The sequence below is a fragment of the Ruditapes philippinarum genome, unplaced genomic scaffold (assembly GCF_026571515.1).
Source record: "Ruditapes philippinarum isolate M1 unplaced genomic scaffold, ASM2657151v2 ctg7597_1_1_1_1, whole genome shotgun sequence".
Lineage (NCBI taxonomy): Eukaryota > Metazoa > Mollusca > Bivalvia > Venerida > Veneridae > Ruditapes > Ruditapes philippinarum.
The window spans coordinates 18056-39264 of NW_026855763.1; the positions used below are offsets into that span (position 1 = coordinate 18056).

General features: G+C 32.9%; 3 long non-coding RNA genes across 3 annotated transcripts; all 3 read right to left on the reverse strand.

The window, feature by feature from the left end:
• Positions 1 to 1832: 1832 nt before the first annotated feature.
• Positions 1833 to 3252, reverse strand: LOC132744295 (uncharacterized). The gene is made up of 3 exons (XR_009627678.1): positions 2831 to 3252; positions 2352 to 2422; positions 1833 to 2099 (listed from the first exon to the last, which is right to left on the reverse strand). It is a non-coding gene; the product is annotated as an uncharacterized LOC132744295 (long non-coding RNA).
• A 4117-nt stretch (positions 3253 to 7369) lies between these two features.
• Positions 7370 to 12755, reverse strand: LOC132744296 (uncharacterized). Its single transcript, XR_009627679.1, has 3 exons — positions 11196 to 12755; positions 10497 to 10595; positions 7370 to 10104 (listed from the first exon to the last, which is right to left on the reverse strand). It is a non-coding gene; the product is annotated as an uncharacterized LOC132744296 (long non-coding RNA).
• A 2231-nt stretch (positions 12756 to 14986) lies between these two features.
• Positions 14987 to 19203, reverse strand: LOC132744292 (uncharacterized). Its single transcript, XR_009627677.1, has 3 exons — positions 19075 to 19203; positions 16985 to 17159; positions 14987 to 15263 (listed from the first exon to the last, which is right to left on the reverse strand). It is a non-coding gene; the product is annotated as an uncharacterized LOC132744292 (long non-coding RNA).
• Between the last annotated feature and the right edge of the window lie 2006 nt (positions 19204 to 21209).

Sequence of the window (21209 nt, forward strand, 5' to 3'; positions counted from 1 at the left end):
CAAATACTTATGATTTATATACATTGTATTTGCAAACCAATCCTTGGCAATGGGTAAATATTTTAAAATATTTTACCAATGTTTAACTGCACTTACTTAATTTTTGTATGAAATTTTTTTAAAAAAGACATTCTAAAATAAAATGAACATTAAGACACTGAAAAAACACAATGTTGTTTATCATTTTGTCACCAAGGTCCGACTATCCATATTGTCGACAACACTACACATGTACATATTGCCTAGCCCATGTACACTACTGAAATTATATCTTCTGTAACTTTTGTTGCCGGTGATGTTGATCCCTTTAACCTTCTCTTCTCACAGACACATTGTTTCGCATCTGCAAAAATCGTGACAACATAATATGATAATTAAAAAGCAAACTTTGCATTCTTCTTTTAGAATGAAACAATTTTATGTCCGATTGAAAATTTAGGTACTATAGTGTGAAGCAAACTAGGATTGTGTTTTTAGAATTATACGTCTACATGTATATTAAATTGTCTACAAATAATTCATACATTAATGAGGTACTTTAAGCCTCAACAATGAATACAGTTTTTTTTTAGAAAATATATATCATGTAATCATAATGCATGTAATATTGTTAATCATAACGATTTTAAGTGCGTAAATTGCCTATCACCCAAAAGAAACCCTGACAGTGAAATATTATAATGTGTCATATAGGTAGGAACAATGAACAAAATGGCACCTAAACTTCCATACTGTTAGTATTTCTACTTCGTTAATTCGACATGATAATAAAATACCCAAATAACTATTCTTGATTTCCTCGTTTCATCGTTTATTTGTTGATAATGTTTCTAAAATTAATACTTAAAGCTGCATTAAATAAATTTCATAAAAACAGAAAAAGCGACATTTCATCAATAAATTGGGTTTCATATCGACTCCAGATCTTATTTTGGTGTCCAGACAAAATGAGTTTTATAAGCAAAAAAATGCAAACATGGCTATTAGAAGTAGTCATTATTTAACGGAATATTTCTGCATTGTAACGAATGTTTTCATAGAAATTTAATCTTTTTCGTGTGATGACTACTTTTTTTTCTGAACACCAGGCCTAATGCACCGTGAAGCTTAAACGGTTTGAGTGTGTTTGCACAAGAAAATCCCATAATTGTTGTGTTTCAGATAACAACTATAACACTGTGACGTACTGCATACACGAGCTGATTATAGTCTTTATTTGCATGTTACAATTCGTATACCAACTTGAGAGTTACCGTGGGGTTTTCCGTTTAAAATCATAATTTATGAACAATATTTGATGAAATTTACAACAAACTGTTTAAAAGGTTAATAAAACAATAGAATGCTTGGTTATTAGGCCGACGGCAAAATGATTTTACATCTTTATTTAATGCAGCCTTAAATTTACAGTCAGTGTTTTTCTTTCTCACATATGTTTGACTAGTCACTATATATTTTTTTCTCCCAAAATAACATGTTAACTCTCAAAACTCTACTATCTTGACTCTCACTCTTGAATCCCCTTAGAAAATCTTGTACCAGTCAGTATTTACTCTCTCAATATTTGGAGGTTACCCTAGTGTTATATGACAAACATAAGCCTTCTATATTTATGACGACAATTGTTACTAAAATCAAACCGACTGATTCCTGGAATATTTATAATGGTAACCGATTAAACAGTTATTGCAGGCCTCTTGACCAGAATTTATGAAGATAATCGTTGACAGGGTTACCATACTAAAATTTCACAGACTGATACACAATCTAGCCCCACAGATTTATCATAATAAATAATGACAACAAATGAGGTCTCAATTCCCATACAAACTTAATCATTAAATCAAACCTTAACCAGGTTAAAAATATTGACTGTTTTTCTTTGATATACCTGTTTATGTGTTTTTAAAAAATTCTTGACCTTTTCAAACAGAGCCCATTTAGCCTCTCTCAACTTGGAAATGGAAAACTCTTGCCACATCCAAACAACGGATTGATTTATGTTCGACAAAATGTATGAGGCAGGGCTTCAGGCTGTTATCTCTCGCTAAATATTGTCTTCTGCAATCAACCGTCTCATTTTATGTTTAGCCCTTCCTCTGAAAATAAGGTAAACATTATTATAAAGATTGTATTAAAATGATAGGGAAACACTTAAGATAATGTTGGTATGAGCAAACCCTTTTGTATGTACATTTATTATACCGTTAATCATGCTGTAAGATAATGATGTGAATTTGTCTTGATATATCAATTTCTGTTGTGTTAACCCACCTGAAAGACACCCAGTTGTTTTGTTTTCATTCTTTCAATAAGATATAAATGTATCTAAAAAGTCATTTTTCACTCACGTCCCATCTCCCTTTGTGTAGAAGTCATGTGCCCATCGATGCATCTTCTAGCCAATTATGCAACAACTGTTCTATAAATGTTGAAAACAACAATGAAAACATTAATTAATTATACATTACAACTGGATCTAGTATCATAAGGGTAGATTATCAAGCTAAACAGCATTTGGAAAAAAAATCGAAACAAATTTAATATGTTTGAAAAAGAATAAAATGGTTCAAGATGGGTAAAGATTAGATTAAAATCTATTTAAAATGCAATTTTAAGTCTGGTCTGTTAACAACTCATTTTATTTTCCTCACCGAATATGTCATCCTAGTATTTCAGTAAATTTTGTGTTTTAAAAGCCATTTTGGTAAGTGAAAACTATTGCAATAAAATTAGACTAGTCCAAATTGCCTAGATTGGAAGAATAAAAAATAGTTAAAAACATAAGATATAAAACTTTGTAGAGAAGTATAAGTAGTGTATAAAGTACCTTGATTAAGTAATAAAGAACACTCTGTTTGGATACGCTTTCCATATTCATGTAACATGCTGAAATATAAACATTTTGCTTAGAAATGCATTAATAGGTATTGCAATATACGTTTTGTTCACATGAAGTTAACATTATTTGATTTAATTATGATTTCCACCATTCATAAAACATGCCAACTCTTTGAAATAAGTTAAATTTAACATTGAAAAATAAACCCTATATTTTCGTGATTTTGGTCACAATACGCTTCCGTAGAAAAGAAAAATTACAGAACTTTTGAATTTACATTTTTTAAAATACACAGTAAAAATGTATGGTTATTTCTGTTTCATTTAAGATAACTGTACAAAAGAAAACAAAGTATGACAGTGAGTAAAAGATAAACACTCTTTTAATGATTACTTCATTTAAAATTGTGTTTAAAATCGCGAAATTATATGACACCTTTTGTCATCTGCATAATCGATTAGTTTGTGGTCAATTCTATTTATCTACAAACATATTTTTTTCTTAAAATGTATACAGCTGCACATAAAAGTGACTAAAATTACTCACCTTTGCTTTTGGAATGCGGGAATTGAAGATACTTCAGATCTTTCAACGAAAATATAATAAACGTGACGTCACCAGAAGTGCATAACATCAAAGTATGGTGTAATTTAAGAGACACTTTTGCATATCGATTTTTTCTAAACTTTATGATCGATTTTTCAGGATTCTGCAAGGAGTTTTTTTGAGGACTTTTTTTCTCAAAATGTAGATTACGTTTATCATTTATTTAATCGTGAAAACATTTGTGAAGGAATTAGTTTTACCTTTTTTTTTATTATGACTGGCCTATATTGATATATAACAGTACAGTTTTTTCATTGATACATATAGGGAAAAAACTCGACTGCTATATATCGGTCGAGTTTTTTTCGCACCTTGTATATATCAATGCAGTTTTTTTTCATAGAGGCTACAATGGGGCAGTGGTAACGACCATTCCCAGTAGCATAAAAAATGAAATCATAAAATAAAATAAAATAAATAATTATATAAATACAATGAAAAATATAAACAAAGATAATTAATGAAATGAAATGTACTCTCATTTAATCAAAAGGTACATCCGCTGAATGAATTATTTCCCCTGAAAAAAAATGCACCTAATCTTGAATCAATCTTGGTAACAGTATACAATCCGCCTCTAATATTGGATGTCTTTTGTTTATATTTCTTTTTGCAGCAGCGAAAACAGCTTGAAAAAAATGCCTTATCACAAATAACTGTAATGTAGCTAACGATTTATTTATTTATTTGTTTCTATTACAAAACAAGAGCCGGTTGAACCGGGTGATGCTCCCCGAATAGGTTTTGGACACAGGAAAGTATACCTCTTGCTGTGTCAGAGGTATGCCACAGACAAAGTTCAAACTGAAAAAACAACCCAAATATTGTGCACAACACATTGTCTCAATATGGTGATCATTCCTGTGAAAAAGTTTTAAAATCCGGCTTCAAATAACAAAATAATGGGCCGGACACGATTTTGCTGCAAGGTCATGCTGTGACCTTGACCTTCAAGGTAGCGACCCAAATGTTGCGCGCGACACATCATCTCAATATGGTGATCATTTCTGTGAAATATTTTTAAAATCCGACTTCAAATGATGAAGTTATGGACCGGACACGATTTTGCTGCAAGGTCAAGCTGTGACCTTGACCTTCAAGGAAGCGACCCAGAAGTTGCGCGCGACACATCGTCTCAATATGGTGATCATTTCTGTGAAATATTTTTAAAATCCGACTTCAAATAATGAAGTTATGGACCGGACACGATTTTGCTGCAAGGTCAAGCTGTGACCTTGACCTTCAAAGAAGCGACCTAGATGTTGCGCGCAACACATCGTCTCAATATGGTGATCATTTCTGTGAAATATTTTTAAAATCCGACTTCAAATAACAAAGTTATGGACCGGACACAATTTTGCTGCAAGGTCATGCTGTGACCTTGACCTCCAAGGTAGCGACCCAAATGTTGCGCGCTACACATCATCTCAATATGGTGATCATTTCTGTGAAATATTTTTAAAATCTGACTTCAAATAATTAAGTTATGGACCGGACAAAATTTTGCTGCAAGGTCAAGCTGTGACCTTGACCTTCAAGGAAGCGACCCAGAAGTTGCGCGCGACACATCGTCTCAATATGGTGATCATTTCTGTGAAATATTTTTAAAATCCGACTTCAAATAATGAAGTTATGGACCGGACACGATTTTGCTGCAAGGTCAAGCTGTGACCTTGACCTTTAAGGAAGCGACCCAGATGTTGCGCGCGACACATCGTCTCAATATGGTGATCATTTCTGTGAAATATTTTAAAAATCCGACTTCAAGTAACAAAGTTATGGACCGGACACGATTTTGCTGCTAGGTCATGCTGTGACCTTGACCTTCAAGGTAGCGACCCAAATGTTGCGCGCTACACATCATCTCAATATGGTGATCATTTCTGTGAAATATTTTTAAAATCTGACTTCAAATAATTAAGTTATGGACCGGACAAAATTTTGCTGCAAGGTCAAGCTGTGACCTTGACCTTCAAAGAAGCGACCCAGAAGTTGCGCGCGACACATCGTCTCAATATGGTGATCATTTCTGTGAAATATTTTTAAAATCCGACTTCAAATAACAAAGTTATGGACCGGACACGATTTTGCTGCAAGGTCATGATGTGACCTTGACCTTCAAGGTAGCGACCCAAATGTTGCGCGCGACACGTCGTCTCAATATGGTGATCATTTCTGTGAAAAAGTTTTAAAATCCGACTTCAAATAACAAAGTAATGGGCCGGACACGATTTTCCTGCAAGGTCGTGCTGTGACCTTGACCTTCAAGGTAGCAACCCAAATGTTGCGCGCGACACATCGTCTCAATATGGTGATCATTTCTGTGAAATATTTTTAAAATCCGACTTCAAATAATGAAGTTATGGACCGGACACGATTTTGCTGCAAGGTCATGCTGTGACCTTGACCTTCAAGGTAGCGACCCAAATGTTGTGCGCGACACGTCGTCTCAATATGGCGATCATTTCTGTGAAATAGTTTTAAAATCCGACTTCAAATAACAAAGTTATAGGCCGGACACGAATTCGGGACGTACGTACGTACGTACGGACGGACGGACGGACAACCCGACGACTATATGCTCCCCCGAAATTTTTCGGGGAGCATAAAAAGAAAACATTATGTCATTGCGATAAAACAGTTATAGTATATGAAACTCGATAGTTACTGGGGTTTAACACTGGCTGGGGCGATATCTCGGGATGTTTCTGAAAAAAAAAATTGTCTCGGCCTAAAGGCCTCGCCATTTTTTAGCAGAAACACCCTTGGTGTCGCCCCAGCCAGTGTTATATCCTCGTAACTAACTCGTTTCATGTACTATAACCATTACGTAGCAAGCAAGGGGGTTCGTAACCGTTCTTCTTTGATAATGAAATTAAATAAAAAAGTTATTTTTTTCGTTTTTCGTGAAATATGGTATATATATTTTCACGAAACATGATAGAATGCCACATATTTTCACTCTCCGTCCTCTTAATCTCTGAAGTAGCGTTAGTGTATTAAGTAAACTGCGAAGGGAGCGTACTAAATATGACATTTCTATCGTTATCCCTTTCACTGTCGTTACAATAAGTAAACCCCGGAAAAATGAACCAATCAATGGACATGCTTTCGAGTGCGGGTAACTAAAACTGCACTCCAGTTAACGCACTATGACTGTATATGTATACGACTGAAGTCTGACATATTTTCAACAGAAAGGTCTCCAAACTATGATACAAGACTAGACTGAATTTGTGTTCTCGGTATGGTAATATAACACAGCGACATTAAAAACTAAGATTTTCTTGCACCTCAGACAGGATTATCTACCGTTTACACCGGTGCTAGAAAACTCTGTCTTACACTCCCTATGTAAGACAAGTCCCGTGCTTTAAATGACGTCATTGACGCGCGACTTTAATGAATGAATCGCGTTCTTAGGATGACGTCATTTTTCCGTTATGAATGAAGTTGTATGTTCATACGCTACTATAAGAAAAAAGTGCGTAATGAGAATATCCGTTTTCATAATTTCTGTTCCAAAAGAAATTGACATGTAATATGCAAGAAAAGAATCAAACACCGGCTGTTGGTACAGGCGGGAATATCTAGCTCTCGGGAAACTGTTTAGCGGAAACTCGACAGAGCCTCGTTACCGCTCTAAACAGTTACCCTCGAGCTAGATATTTCGGTCTGTACCGGCAGCCGGTGTAAGATTCTTATAGTTTTTCATATTTAATCTTACGGGAATTTCTTTTTGTCTTTTTAAGTCCCAGGTTGAACGTAAACTATTCTACCAAAGGAATTACAATGGAAGGAAAATGGAAGCGCAACTCGAACATCTCTTTGCATAAATAATCATATTATGTAATAATAATGTTAACTAAACTAAAGAAACACGTTTTCTGATGTCAAATTGCTGTGCTCTATGGAAAAATGAGTTCTGTCAAGTAAACCCTCATTATACATAATAATTGTATCGGGACAAACGCACTGCGTTATGTACGATCAAATCGACCGCCGTCTGCGTTGTAAACAATTTTTGTCAATTCTTCTATAAAAATGGTAATAACAATTATAAAAGTTCCAAAATATGGTTGTTTTGTGTATTTATCATATATTCTTTGTAATGTTGGCGTATTTAGTGGTCGTTTTGCACACAAGTGTACGTGATTTAACCAAAATTAGGCAAAAGTGGCGTCCCCTTATCAAACTGTACATAAGTGATTGCGCAAATGGCAATGAATTTCACCGTGTGCGTATAATTAGTTGGTAAAGTACATATGTGGGCTTCAGTCTCACTAGCTTTTTTTCCAGTAAAACATTAAAGCATAAAGCAGAATTCAGTCGTAAACTTACCGACAAAACCAAACGGCCATATTTTATCCACCGTTTCTGCGATGAAATTTCTACCGCGGCTTCGATGGACCCACCGATTCTGTGAAAGCTCTGGCCAGTGTGGTTATTATGTTCTTGGTTTACAATTGTATAAATCATTTAACTATTCTTCGTAATAGTCTTATCGTCATTTTTTTACAATTTAACAGTCCCGTTCAAACTTGGTTATGCGTTATATGTTTTTTTAAATAATGACAATTTTGTTCTTAGTTGTATTTTTTTTTATTTTCTCGTAAGTATGATACATTATTATGCAGCAAAATTATATTAATATAAGACATATAATTATAGAGGATATTGAATGAGTGTAGTTTAATACTTAATTTATTCAACGAGTTCAATAAATTTAGTATTGAATCTACACGAATATAATATTCTATTTATCACATGTATCATGTATATAGAATAAGATCAGTAAACTGTTAAAATGAGTACACTGTAAAAACGGGCGTTTAAGTTTTAAACACATTTCGAAACACTTTTCCTGTTACACTTTGGAAACACCATAGAATGGAACACGTCACATGTTCCCGAATACACGCACAAATGTTCCAGTTTTAAACGCTTCCTGGTGTTTCAAACTGAAACACGTGACATGTTTCATAGCAGAACACTTATAATGTTACAGTTTGGGAACACTTGAACATGTACAGTAAACACGTTTGGTGTTTCAAACTGGAACTTGCAACATGTTTCCAAACCCACGTGTGCTGTTTTCAAAGCGTTCCTGATAAACATGTCACATATTTCAATTTCAAATGCATTACGTGTTTACTGTATATGTTCAGGTAAGATCAAAACAACTAAGGAAATACATGTACAGCATATTGTAACTACAAAAAATGCTAATGAAGTATTTTTGGAATTTATTTATTATAACATTATACAGTTTTTTTCATTTTTAATTAAACATAATTCAAGAATACAACTTTGCTAAACACAAGCATGAAATGAGCTGTTAGAGCGACAACATGCCTGCACAATTCTCAATGCATTTACTTCAAAATGAGGCATAATTACCTTGAATGGGTATTGGTAAATAATATTTTCGTATGTAACACATGTACAAAGTTTCGGCTAAAATTCTATGACTGGAGATACAACTTTCACACAAAAAAATACATAATTTTATATATGCAGAATTTTCTAAAAGGTACATCATTTAGTCAAAATGCAGAACAGAGTTATTGGTCTTTTTATGTGAACTTATATTTGCATACAAAAAATGTGTGAAGTTCCAAATAAATATCAGAAGTCCATGGTTGTCTTTCTTTGTCTAAAAAACTTAACATTGTGTCATGCAACATTAATGCTATAATCAGCTGCTAAGCTATTGCCTTACCATTTTTTAAATAATCAAGCTAAAAATTATGACATCATCAAACATCTGTTGCAAGAAATATGAAATTATTAATTTGTACTAAAATAGCCACATTTCTATTGGTTAAAATCATTCGCTTTTATAAAATATGTGTGTTTTTTCATGAAATCTTGTGCCATTTATATAAATGGATTGTGCAACAGTCATCCTCTGTAATTAGCATAGATGATCAGAAGCAATGTATTAATAATTCATGATCATCATTAAGTACAGTCTGTGATAAACATAAAATAAATAAATATAATTAAAAAGTATGTACTTACTAACTTTTAATTTACTTGCAAACCAAAAAAAAATCTACAGTTAATGAAACTATTTATCTTTGTAACAAAACATAGGATAAAACAATTATGGATTTACTAGTCATTAAATATGATGAGATGTTCACCCCTCAATAATGCCTTCAGCTTGCAAATATCACATTTAATTTATGAAATCAGTTCTTCAAAAATACTTATGATGAAGAGTGCGAATAGTTACATATTAAGGCATTATTATTAAGTTCAACTTTTCCTTTTATGATAGCTGGATCACTTAAGTCACATTGGCTTCTTTTCTTTTTTCTCCATTTCCGTGTTCATTCTCTTTAAATATTGAACAAATCCATAGCTCTTATGCCCATCAAACTGCTGCTTAAGTTCAGTTTGCTGAAGGAACCAAAGCACCTGTGTATACATACATATTTCATTCAGAGTAGCATATTAGCATAAGAAGTTAATCAAACCAATCAACACAGCTATGACCTCTATTGAATCGGCTGTCTTTAGAAGAATATGTGTACCATCACAAACAATAGCCATGTTCACAATACATTCATCTTTCTCAATTGCAACCAACTTTGGTGCCGACTCTGGCGCTGAAGAAAGAAGTCTCACAAGATTCCCATCATCTTCAACTGAAACAAATATCGATAATTTTTATACATCAGTTTTAAAAAACAACTGTTAGCATTTGTATACACCTTAGATATCATTCAATGTTAAAAGCATTTTAGCGTTATCATCAAGTGACAACTACCATGGAAATTATGTATTCTTTGTTAGAAAAGTTTACCTACATAAATCTGTTTTGAAATAAAACTCGCATTAATTATTTATCAAACAAGTGTGCATGCCAAATATGACATGCTGATAATTATGGAAATAAGATGTTAAGGTATATTCCCTACAAAGTTTTGATGTAAAATATGTACACAGATGTACAGACATGTCAATCACTGAATCACAGCTGGTCACATAAAAAAGAAGTTTTAGGACATTAAAAGATTTGAATATCTAACACCCTTACCTTACTTATTTGCATCAAATGCTGAGTCTTCTGGCCCTTTCCTTTTCTGTAAGCTGTTTCTGATTCTAAAGTCTTCAGCACTGCCACATTAGAGTCATCCTGAAAGCAAAATTATGAACTGACTAGGCTAACAGAAAGGTGCAAAACTTCAGATGAATAAGCCACGCCCATTTTTAACGGACTTTTTTCAATTGCTTATATTCTCATTTTCACCAGCATGTGAATTCTACAATGTAATCTCATACCCTTATACAAGTCCTGAATCAAGATGCGATATTTATTTATTTATTTATTATTTCAATTTCGATTTCAATTACGAATAAATTAGATAGCGAATAGTTTTAACACCAACTAAATGAAGTGACGTCATAATTTACATTGCAAATGACATCATCAATGTTCACGTCATGCTATACATGTAATCATAACAAACAGGCGATTTTCTTGTTAACTTTACTTTGCCGGCAAGCCTCGCCCTTACTAGTCCTTATCATCCTCGCCTGATAAAATTAATATCAAAAGACAGTAGCATGTTATTCTCTAGATTTATATGTTTTGATTAGATATTCTTGAAATACCAAAGTGGGTGGGGAATCAGTTTTATGGTTAATGAAAATGATTTTTTGCGCCCGTCTTAAAAAGATCTGCCTTTTTAACCTTTGAATTTGATCTACAAATACATAAGTACATCGTACTAACCTTTTGCTGTTGTTTTTCTATGTTTTCCTTGCTAAATTTACGCAAAAATGAAGAAAGGTAAACTTTGCGCCAAAAAATTCGACTGCAGCAGGAGAAAGGAAGTTAAATTCGTAACACCTCGGATAATATCAGAAGGTGTTCTTGATCGGCACTCATGACATACGCAGACTGTTCGCCCCTGAAACACCGGCGTTTAAGACAGAGACACTTTCGCATTAAATATTTCTTAACATTCGTATTGTCTTATCCTTACTGTTATGTTTCTGTTTACTGTTATGTTTCTGTTTTGTTTGTTATTAATAATCAAAACACGAGATGAGCTTATGACATAAAAGTAAACACAAACGTTTCATGTTTGCACACAGGCATGCCAATATTAACACCAACCGTTTAAACGCTGCACATTACTGTTTTAGTTATAAACACCCGTTCCATAAAGAAACGCATGTGTTTTTATACTGCACACAACGAGAACACATACGTTTTGTTAACAAACACCTGTGGAACGCGTCAGGCGTTACTATTTTTTACAGTGTAATCTTTCAATGACGCGCCTATAGTGTAATGCTAACATTAGCGCGCTTTAACGCTATGTTTATATATAGCGCAAATGACGTCACGTCAAAGTGTTATTAAACTAGTGTAATATCGTTTTTATTAAATGGCTTTATTACACTCCTGCGCCGCGGTTTATGTGATAAAATAGTCTATTTCATGTGCAATTTTCCAGCAATCAAGTTACAGAAGGAAAGAACGGAAGTTTGCGTCATTACAAGAGCTCATTTATCATCATACAGTCTATTACACCGACTTATACAGGCAGTGGATCAGCCGCAATTAACATGTGAAACACGTATTGGCCTACTTCGAGCTGCTCCGTTAAAGACTATACACTTGTGACGTTGTTAACGTCAAATTTTAAAGTTATACCGTGCGCCGGGTCGCTTTACATGTACATCGCATTAACGGCATAACATTTTCAGTTGTTAATGTTTCTTGTTGGTATTTTTCGTTTCATATAGAGGATGTGATTTATGTTCCGTGTATTTTTATGTAAATGCACCTTACATGATATCCCCACATATAGGTTCATATCGTGGTTAAATTATTAGGCATATGAAAATCCATTATTATACGATTGCATGTCCTGAAGACTTTAAAATCTATTTCAATTTTTACATATACACGTATAAGGAGGATTAATCATATGTCTTATTCACCGTGTATATCCAGTAACACCGGGATGTGAAAATAACGCACGATTCGTGCAATAAGTAACGCAGAATTGTGCAATAAATGGCGGATAGCTGACAGGATTTCCAAAGCGGTAAGTAAACTGGTCAACATATTTTTTATTTAATCGAACTGGAAAAAAGGAATAACCGCATACGGCTGCGGAGACCTCATAAAAACGACTTGAATCACATTTTATCAGCTTATTTCAATTTTCAATATCACCAAAAGTTTAGTAAAAGTCACTTACCTACCGAAAATCGAAATTATACGGTATAATATGCATTGCTGTACTTTTAAGAGCCGTCAAAAAGCCAAAATCTTGCTCAAAACGGTGGTCAAGTCATCATTTTCACGAATGATCCGTCATATATTGCACAATTTTGCCTTACTTATTGCACGAATCGTGCGTTATTTTCACACTCCGGCGTTACTGGATATACACGGTGTTATTTACAAGCGACAGTCACAGGGACGCTGATCATTTCCACTACACTAGTCTAGTTTAATCAGGATGATAACGCCTTATCAGAAATTCGTGCTTACTATATAGGCGGGGCTTAGTATGCTAAGTGTTCTGTCCCATGATTCAAATTATCGAATAATTTTTTTTCAGTAGATCTATACAATAATTTTTTTAATTATACAATATATATTTTCAATTCTAACACTCACGTGATTTTGTCACTATAGACAAAGAAGGAAAAAACTGGTGTTAAACTGCCAATAAACACCGGTTAGGGACTACTTGTATATGCGCTGTTATGTTTTCACCCTCGATTGTATACTTTACAAAGCATTTTAAAGCAACAATAAAAAACATTTTTATTTATATTTTCAGTTCGTATAATGTTTTCTTTTCATACAATACCGAAATAATATCTCACATACACTAACGCCACATATAAGATCCACATCAGTTAATAAATATTTTGACAAAACGGCGCCAATCCGTAAGCAGCGTAATGACGTCATCCTAAGTAAACAACTCATTCATAAACAAGCTGACTTATTTCATACAGACAAGAATGATAATTGGGCACTGATGTAAACACAATACGACGTAAGTTTTTATTGTTGAAAACTTGATAAAATAACGTTTTTTTTTTCTTATTATTTCTTTTGTTTAATAATTTCTATATCTTCGCAACAGTAGGGTGCGAAAATCGAACAGCGTTATAAAATCGGCACCGGAAGTTATTTCCGCTTGAAAAATAACATTAGTGATTTTCCTTATTTCATCGTGTTAGAATCGAAATAACATCGGCCTGAGAGGTGTATATCGGCTACTATTTAACACCGGTATTGTCGTTTTGATGCGACAAAATTAACCACTCAGGCCTACGGCCTTCGTGGTCAATGCTTACGCATCAAAACTCCAAACCGGTGTTAAATAGCCGATATACACCTGTCAGGCCGATGTTATTTCTTAAATATAGAACATACATAAATAGAGGATATTCAAGTTTTTTCTATAAATACATGATTTATTTTCAAATAAATATTTCATGAGTGGCGGTAGCCACGAGTGAAATATGGTAATTTTCATGCCACAAGATGAAAATAAATCTTGTATTTATACAAAAAACTTGAATTTTCTGTTTATTATATACATTTTTCTTTTTTTTTTTTTTACATTAAAATTTGAAAGACTTTCCCTTAAATTTTGTGTACTGGCAGAATTTAAAAGAAAGTAGTCCGGCAAGACACCAGTGAAAGAAAATACGGAAAATATGTTTCACTGCAGTGAAAAATAAATTTTTACAGTGAAAATATGGAAAATGAAAATACGCATTTTATTTCATCAATATTTCTCAATATTTCATTATTTTATAAGTATATAATAAAGAAACTTATCGCACACAAATATTTTTATGATGAACAAATATTCAGCAGGATTGAATAAATATATAGAGGATATTTCAAAACAGTGAAATTATCAAAGTGGTAATTTCACTGTTTCAAACAGTGAAATTACCAGTTTTAAATCACTGATATATTTCTATAAACCACCGAAAAGCATGTAATAAAATGGTATAGCATATAATATTTACAATGTATACAATATAAATATTGGATATAGAACAAAAATTTAATTTATTGAATATTGCAACGTTTAACATGCCATATTTATATATTACTGCGCGCTGTACAATTGCAGTTGATTTGCAAGCAAGGGGATTCGTAACCATTTTTTTAAATGAAATTAAATAAAAAGGTTACTTTTGCGCTTTTCGTGAAAGAATAAGATGGTTTATATTTCCACTCAACATGATAAAATGCCACATTTTTTTAATCGACGTTCCAGCTCTTGAATCATCTTTTATCATGTTTCGTGAAATTATATTCCATATTTCACTCAAACGAAAAAAGGTCATTTTAATATTTGATATATATGATTAATTCTATTTTATTAAATAATTGTAAGTCATAAACATTAATTTTGCCTTTTAAGTAAAAATATCGTCAAATATTTACGAAACAAATTTTCCACAGCTGCAAAAGAAGACGACCTCTCGCAAGGTTCTGTTTAAAGAAGCAAACCTGTATCCCTTGTTTTCATAAACAAAGACATTAGAAAAAAAGGTTACGTATAAGTGACTGAAGATATTGCAACAAAATAATGGATTACCTCTTTTCTTTCAAATCTGAACTTTTTAACTGCTCCATTTTCCATCATGTGAACATACTTAATATGCGGAACGTGATGATTTCTTTTTAGATTTTGAAAATGTTCATGCAATTCATCTGTTGACACGTCAACATCTAATTGGTCAGGAAACTGGTCGATATACCTTCTTTGTCTTTTATCTGTAGCTACGACCTTCACCTTAACTGAAAATTAATACTAAAAGTCTTGGATGTACAATCAATCTATGGCACAATGGGCACATTTTCCATAAGTATTTCTTACAAATATTAATAAAAACAATAAATGTATCATTTTGATTAAATATATAGAGGATATTTGTGTGTTTTGCCTGTAAGATTGAAATATAATTTCACTGAGTGAACACCAGATGCAATATGATAGCTGGTGTTCATGAATGAAATATATTTCAATCTTTCATGCAAAACAAATAAATTTTCATTTTATTTTATGCATTTTAAGTGATTTTAAGTATTTTATTACTGATTTTGCCGCGTAACGTCGCGCATTCTCCTTTGTGATGTCACCATATCATGACGTCACGTCATCAATTTTGAAATATAGTTCTGTTAAATTTTGATAATTTTTTAACATGATGTATGATGACATCGTCTTTCTTTTCCTAAAAAACAAAATTTACGTATGATGGCATTTATTTCTGCCTGTTATTCCATTTAGTTATGATTTTCTTTTCATCCTCATTCAGATATAGTTCGGCTACAGTGAAACAGTGAAGGTTGTGAGATTATAAACCAATTTGTTTTTTTGTAGTGCCAGCAATGCTGTTTTCAGTGTTACCCAAACAAATAAAAACTAGAAATTGTCACAGGTGCCGAACACCCCCCCCCCACACACACACACACGAAATTGTCACAAGTGCCGAATATCCCCCCTCCCCCACACACGCGCGCGTGCTTGTCAGAAAACGTGTTTTTATTAAATAATTTTGCACGTAGGATGATGATAAGCAGAATGCAGTTTTTTACAGATATTTTTCAAATGTTTGTGAATTTTTTGTCCTACATCAATAAAATAAATTAAAGTTTGGATTTGAAGTTTTCTTGACTTCTTTTAAGGGCAATACGTTCTTTCTCCCTGATATTTCTGTACTTCTACTCAGTGAGTTCTATCTATTTATATAGTGTCATGTTGATACCTTTCGTAGTTCTCATGTTATATCCTGGACAAAGTTCAAAGTATTAAAATGAACAAAGGGCAATAACTCCAAAATTAGGGTAGAAAGGATAACGGTTCTTCCACACTGCACTTCTCTCAGTTACATCTATCTACCAACATATTTTCAAGTTGATACCTTTGATAGTACTCAGGTAATTTCCAGGACAAAATTCAAAGTGTAAAAATTAACAAAGGACAATAACTCCAAAATTTGGGATATGACGATCATGGTTCTTATTTACTGCACTACTCAGTAAGTTTATATGCCTACAATGTTTTTAGTTGATACATTGTGATGTCCCGAACAAAGTTCAAAGTGTAAAAGTGAACAAAGGGCAATAACTCCAATATAAGGCAAGGCAGAGTAACGGTTCTTTTGCAGTGCATTCCTACTCAATGATTATATATAACTACAAAGTTTCAAGTTGATACATCTTGTCGTTTTAAAGTTATGTCCCGGAAAAGTTTGAAGTGTAAAATATGGGGCAATAACTCCAAAATAAGGCAATGTAGTGTGACGGTTCTTTTTGGACTGCTTTTCTACTCAATAAGATCTATCTACCTACACAATTTGAAATTGATATCTCTTTTAGTTTTTGAGCTATATCCCGGACAAGAAATCTGCAACGGGCCGACCGACCGACTGACCACCAGCTGACTCCAGTATACCCTCTTTAACTTCGTTTGGAAATAATATTTATAAGTAACTATTTGTAGAAAAAAATCGAACCTGTTGCTGGCATCTCTACATTTCCTTGTGAATAGGGAATGGCTTTGGCAATGCACGACTGACGATTCAAGCTTATAACAAAAACCATTGCAAGGAAGATGTGACTTATTAACGAAGTCTTCATTTCTCCAGCGAATAATTTATAGCAAGTTTATCTTCTTTGTCAATTTAGATTCTGAAAAAGAGTTATAATCTGTTTTAATTGCTGTATATATGAATATTAGATGTATTATTTTAGAGATATTGTAAATGGTATGGAAGTATAAAATGAAAAAGCATTTATAAAGAGATAAACATTTTTTTTAAATTTTCTAATATACATAATAATAGTTCAAACTGCGATTGACATTCTGGTATATAAGGTCAATTTATTTTTTTATATAATTATTTCTTTATCATAAAGAGTTGATCTACGAGGGTTTTTTTTTTTTTTTTTTTTTTTTTTTTTAAAAAAAACTTTTTTAAAGGGATGGGATGATGGCAAAACTGGGCAAGCATTTCCTTTTAAAAGGAGACTTTATTATAAAATATAACTAAAAAAGTCACTCCGTAGTTTACAATAAACATGGTCACTCAGGCGCTTGCAATATATTATGTAGACATGCACATTAGTTTAAAATTCTTAAAGTTCAATTATAGTTAAAATTTTAAGTTATATATATGTACGTAACGGATATATATATTCTATAAAAGGTGTCATCGTGAAATTAATATAATATAGCACGCTGTCAAAAAGCAAATACCCCACTATGTAAAGCCGAGGAAGTTTTATATTATTTATGATAAATGTGATTCATTCCGTAAAAAATGTTCACACACTGTCCCCAAAAGTATTCCAAACTCCATTTTCTAAATCATGGATACCCCCGAAGAATACGAAAACTTTCCTTAGCATACTCAATAGTATCATAAAATATTGAAATAGTTTCGCTCTCTCTATATATAATCTGGTTATCTGCCCCCGTGTGAGATAATTAAAACAGATTATATATATGGACACGATTTTTTTTGTTCGTATGTTAATATTTATTTTAATGAAAAGGAGAGATTTCCCAGTAAGATTGTTGCTTCGGGGGGGGGGGGGGGGCTTTATATTCTATAAAATGTTGCTTGGCATTGTTTTGTGGGCCGTGTCTGAAAATACTTTCTTACGGAATGAATAATATTTAATACAAGAAGGCAACTTCCCCGAGACGTTTGCATATGCTTGTTAAACTGTGTAGACAATTCTCCCGAACATTTGCCTTTTGAACTCTTACTATGTTATATGAATTTCACGTATTTGAATACAATCATTTTTAATAAGCTTCGGTTGTCGTCCTGGTAATTTAATGTTAACAGTACAATATCAATATCATTTCAATCATTGATTAAAAAAGTAATTTTTATTTACATAATCTATTGTATTCCTTTTGTGGCCTACAAAAATGAAGAAAAAAAAACCAAACAAACAAACGAAAATTACGCGCTTCCCTACTTTCATATTCACGTAAAATATTCATTTTAAACCCCCAATACATATTATTTATAGTTGCAAATAACAAATATCAAAATCTTTTATGTAATAAATCTTTTTTTTTTTTGTCATTTTTCAGAAGCCAAGCTGACAGCTTAGAATAGATCTAACCTTGTGACAAATGATTATTTGAAATTGATTGATTGTCAATTCTTCAGTAATAATGTCCAAAACATCGTCGGATACCCACGATTGATAAACATGTCACATAACATGCGAATGTTAATGGTTCGGCCGTGGGTATCCGACGATGTGTCCAAAACAGAATATTAATATCATTTCTTTGAATGCCAAAAGTGTAAAATATCTCTCTCCTATGAAAAAACTTTGAAATCATTTCAAAGCAAAAAATATATTTAGATATTTCACTTAACAGTAGATCTAAAACTTAAAAAAATCCTTATCCTTTTTTTTTAATCAATAAAAACGGCTTAACTGATTGAATATTGGTTGTCCCGGGATACAGTAAAGAACATTGAAACATTAAAAATAAATAAATTATTTTTAAACTTTTACTTTAATAATAAGCAAATTCATGTAGAACTATAAACAAAATAAATATTTCTTCGTGTACCTTTAAATCTGTCAATTTCTTTTATCTCAATGTTTCAACTATCTTTATTTGTTATATTTTCTGTTATCTTTTCGTGATTTACTTTCGTTCTATTTGTTTACATGACGTCAACATGAAAGTAGGTTTTCCCGTAAAAACTCGGTTAATAGTGACGTCATGATATATTGATAGTTAACAAAATGGCGGGATATTCTGTGGAATGAACATTTGCCTGGTATGTATTAACAAAACGAGGTTGAATATAACATAAACCGTTTGTGTAGATTAAAAAAAAGTTCCTCTTTGAGATATTTTTCTAAGATTTTCCTCTAAAGTTTCTACTTTTCTGGTAAAAGCAAAGTTTGATTTCTCTATGGAAAATCTCTGCTGTTTATTTTCCGACGCCATCATATGAAGATGAACAGGAGAAAGCACGTTTCCTGTTTTTTAAATGTACATGAGGTTCTCGGGGTCATTTCATGAATATTTCAAAAAGCTGGATCTACAAGCTGCAACAGTTTAGTTGCGGCAGACTCTATATGATGCAAAACTTCAAAAACGTGAATAAAATGCAAAAAAAAACATCAAGTCACATGGAGCAGAAATTGCACTTACTTTTATGTTTTAAGCGGAATTTAATCCCGTTGAATTTCGAAACAGATCTTTCTACGACAAATTCACATTCGGAAGATTCCTTCATTGCCAGTCTCCATCCAGTTCCGTAAATCCTATTTCTGACTTTTAAAACTTCTGAATGACAATCATGATGACTCCTAATCTTAGGAACTTTAATCCAGATGAAACATTGCTCCATATACTAGTCGATCCGGCTTACATCGGACATCGTCGGTCATCGGACACATTCACTCTGACGTAATTTTTAGAAGTTTTTCTCTACATACACACTGCTCTCGATGCTTCACTGTTTTCGGGAGACATACCGTAGAAAATACAAATCGAACTCGCCTTAAATGACGTAATTTTGTATCGGGTTTTTGATTGGTCAAAATAACGACTCTCTTTTATTCTACTTTCATTTTGACGTCACAGAAAATATCAAAGAACTCAAAAAATTCGGTATCTAGGGATCTTTACTCTTTTTATTTTGTTATCACTGAGAATTTTATCGAATAACTTCATAGCGTTAAATATGTATAAATTTTGCATTTTGTGGGAGAAATCAATAAAAACATTGAAATGTTTGATAAATATTTGAACAATAAAATTAATCTGTCCGATATTACCCTCACGGAAAAAGCACTCTATTTTTGCCCACGGCTTACATCGGACAGTATGAAAATTCAGTAAATGTTTGATTAAAGTCTGAATGCGTCCACACTTAAGACATCATATTCTAGCCAACGGACTTTCTAAAAAATAAAATCTATATTGATATATGAGCTCTGTTTTGCGAAAGCACAAATTATTCTTTTAAAAAACCTAGCTCTGAATTTCATTAGGAGGCAGCCAGCGGCCCATTTGTCCGCCTAAAATAAAATCCGAGCGGCAAAAAGAAAAAAAATCGGTCACCGGCCATGAAAGACTGTCTAACACGCTATTTTTATAATTTATTCATATTAAACCTACACTCATTCAGTACCCTCTATCGCATTTGCGTATATTTCTTGGGTTAGACGATAACGGGATTCTTGTATTCCGAAATTTCAAGAAATCGGGAGGAATACCTGGGGATTCCGTTGGGATCCCTAAAAAAATACAGTGCAATTTGAAAAAAATATTCTTAATTGATAACATAAAGTCACAAATATTCAAGAAAAGTCATGTCAGTAAAGCAAGGTTCAAGAAAGAAAAGTGGCGGCAATTAAATCTACTCCATACGCTAATTAACTAGTACTCTTTCTTTGTACAGTCAGTCCATCAACTCGTCTGTGATATAATATTTATAATATCTGTCATATGTTGCGGTTCGGACCGGAATATCCGTCCAGAGGTGACCCGCCCATTGGGCGGGTTACCGAGGGACGGATATTCCGATTCGAACCGCAAAAATATGTCAGATATTTTTTCTTGCATATTCTACAACATTCCATTATATTTTTTAATTCTTTATCTTTATTTTCAACGGAAATTTATATCATTACAGCCGTAACTATTTTCTTACAACAGCGTATGAAATTGCAACTTCATTCATAACG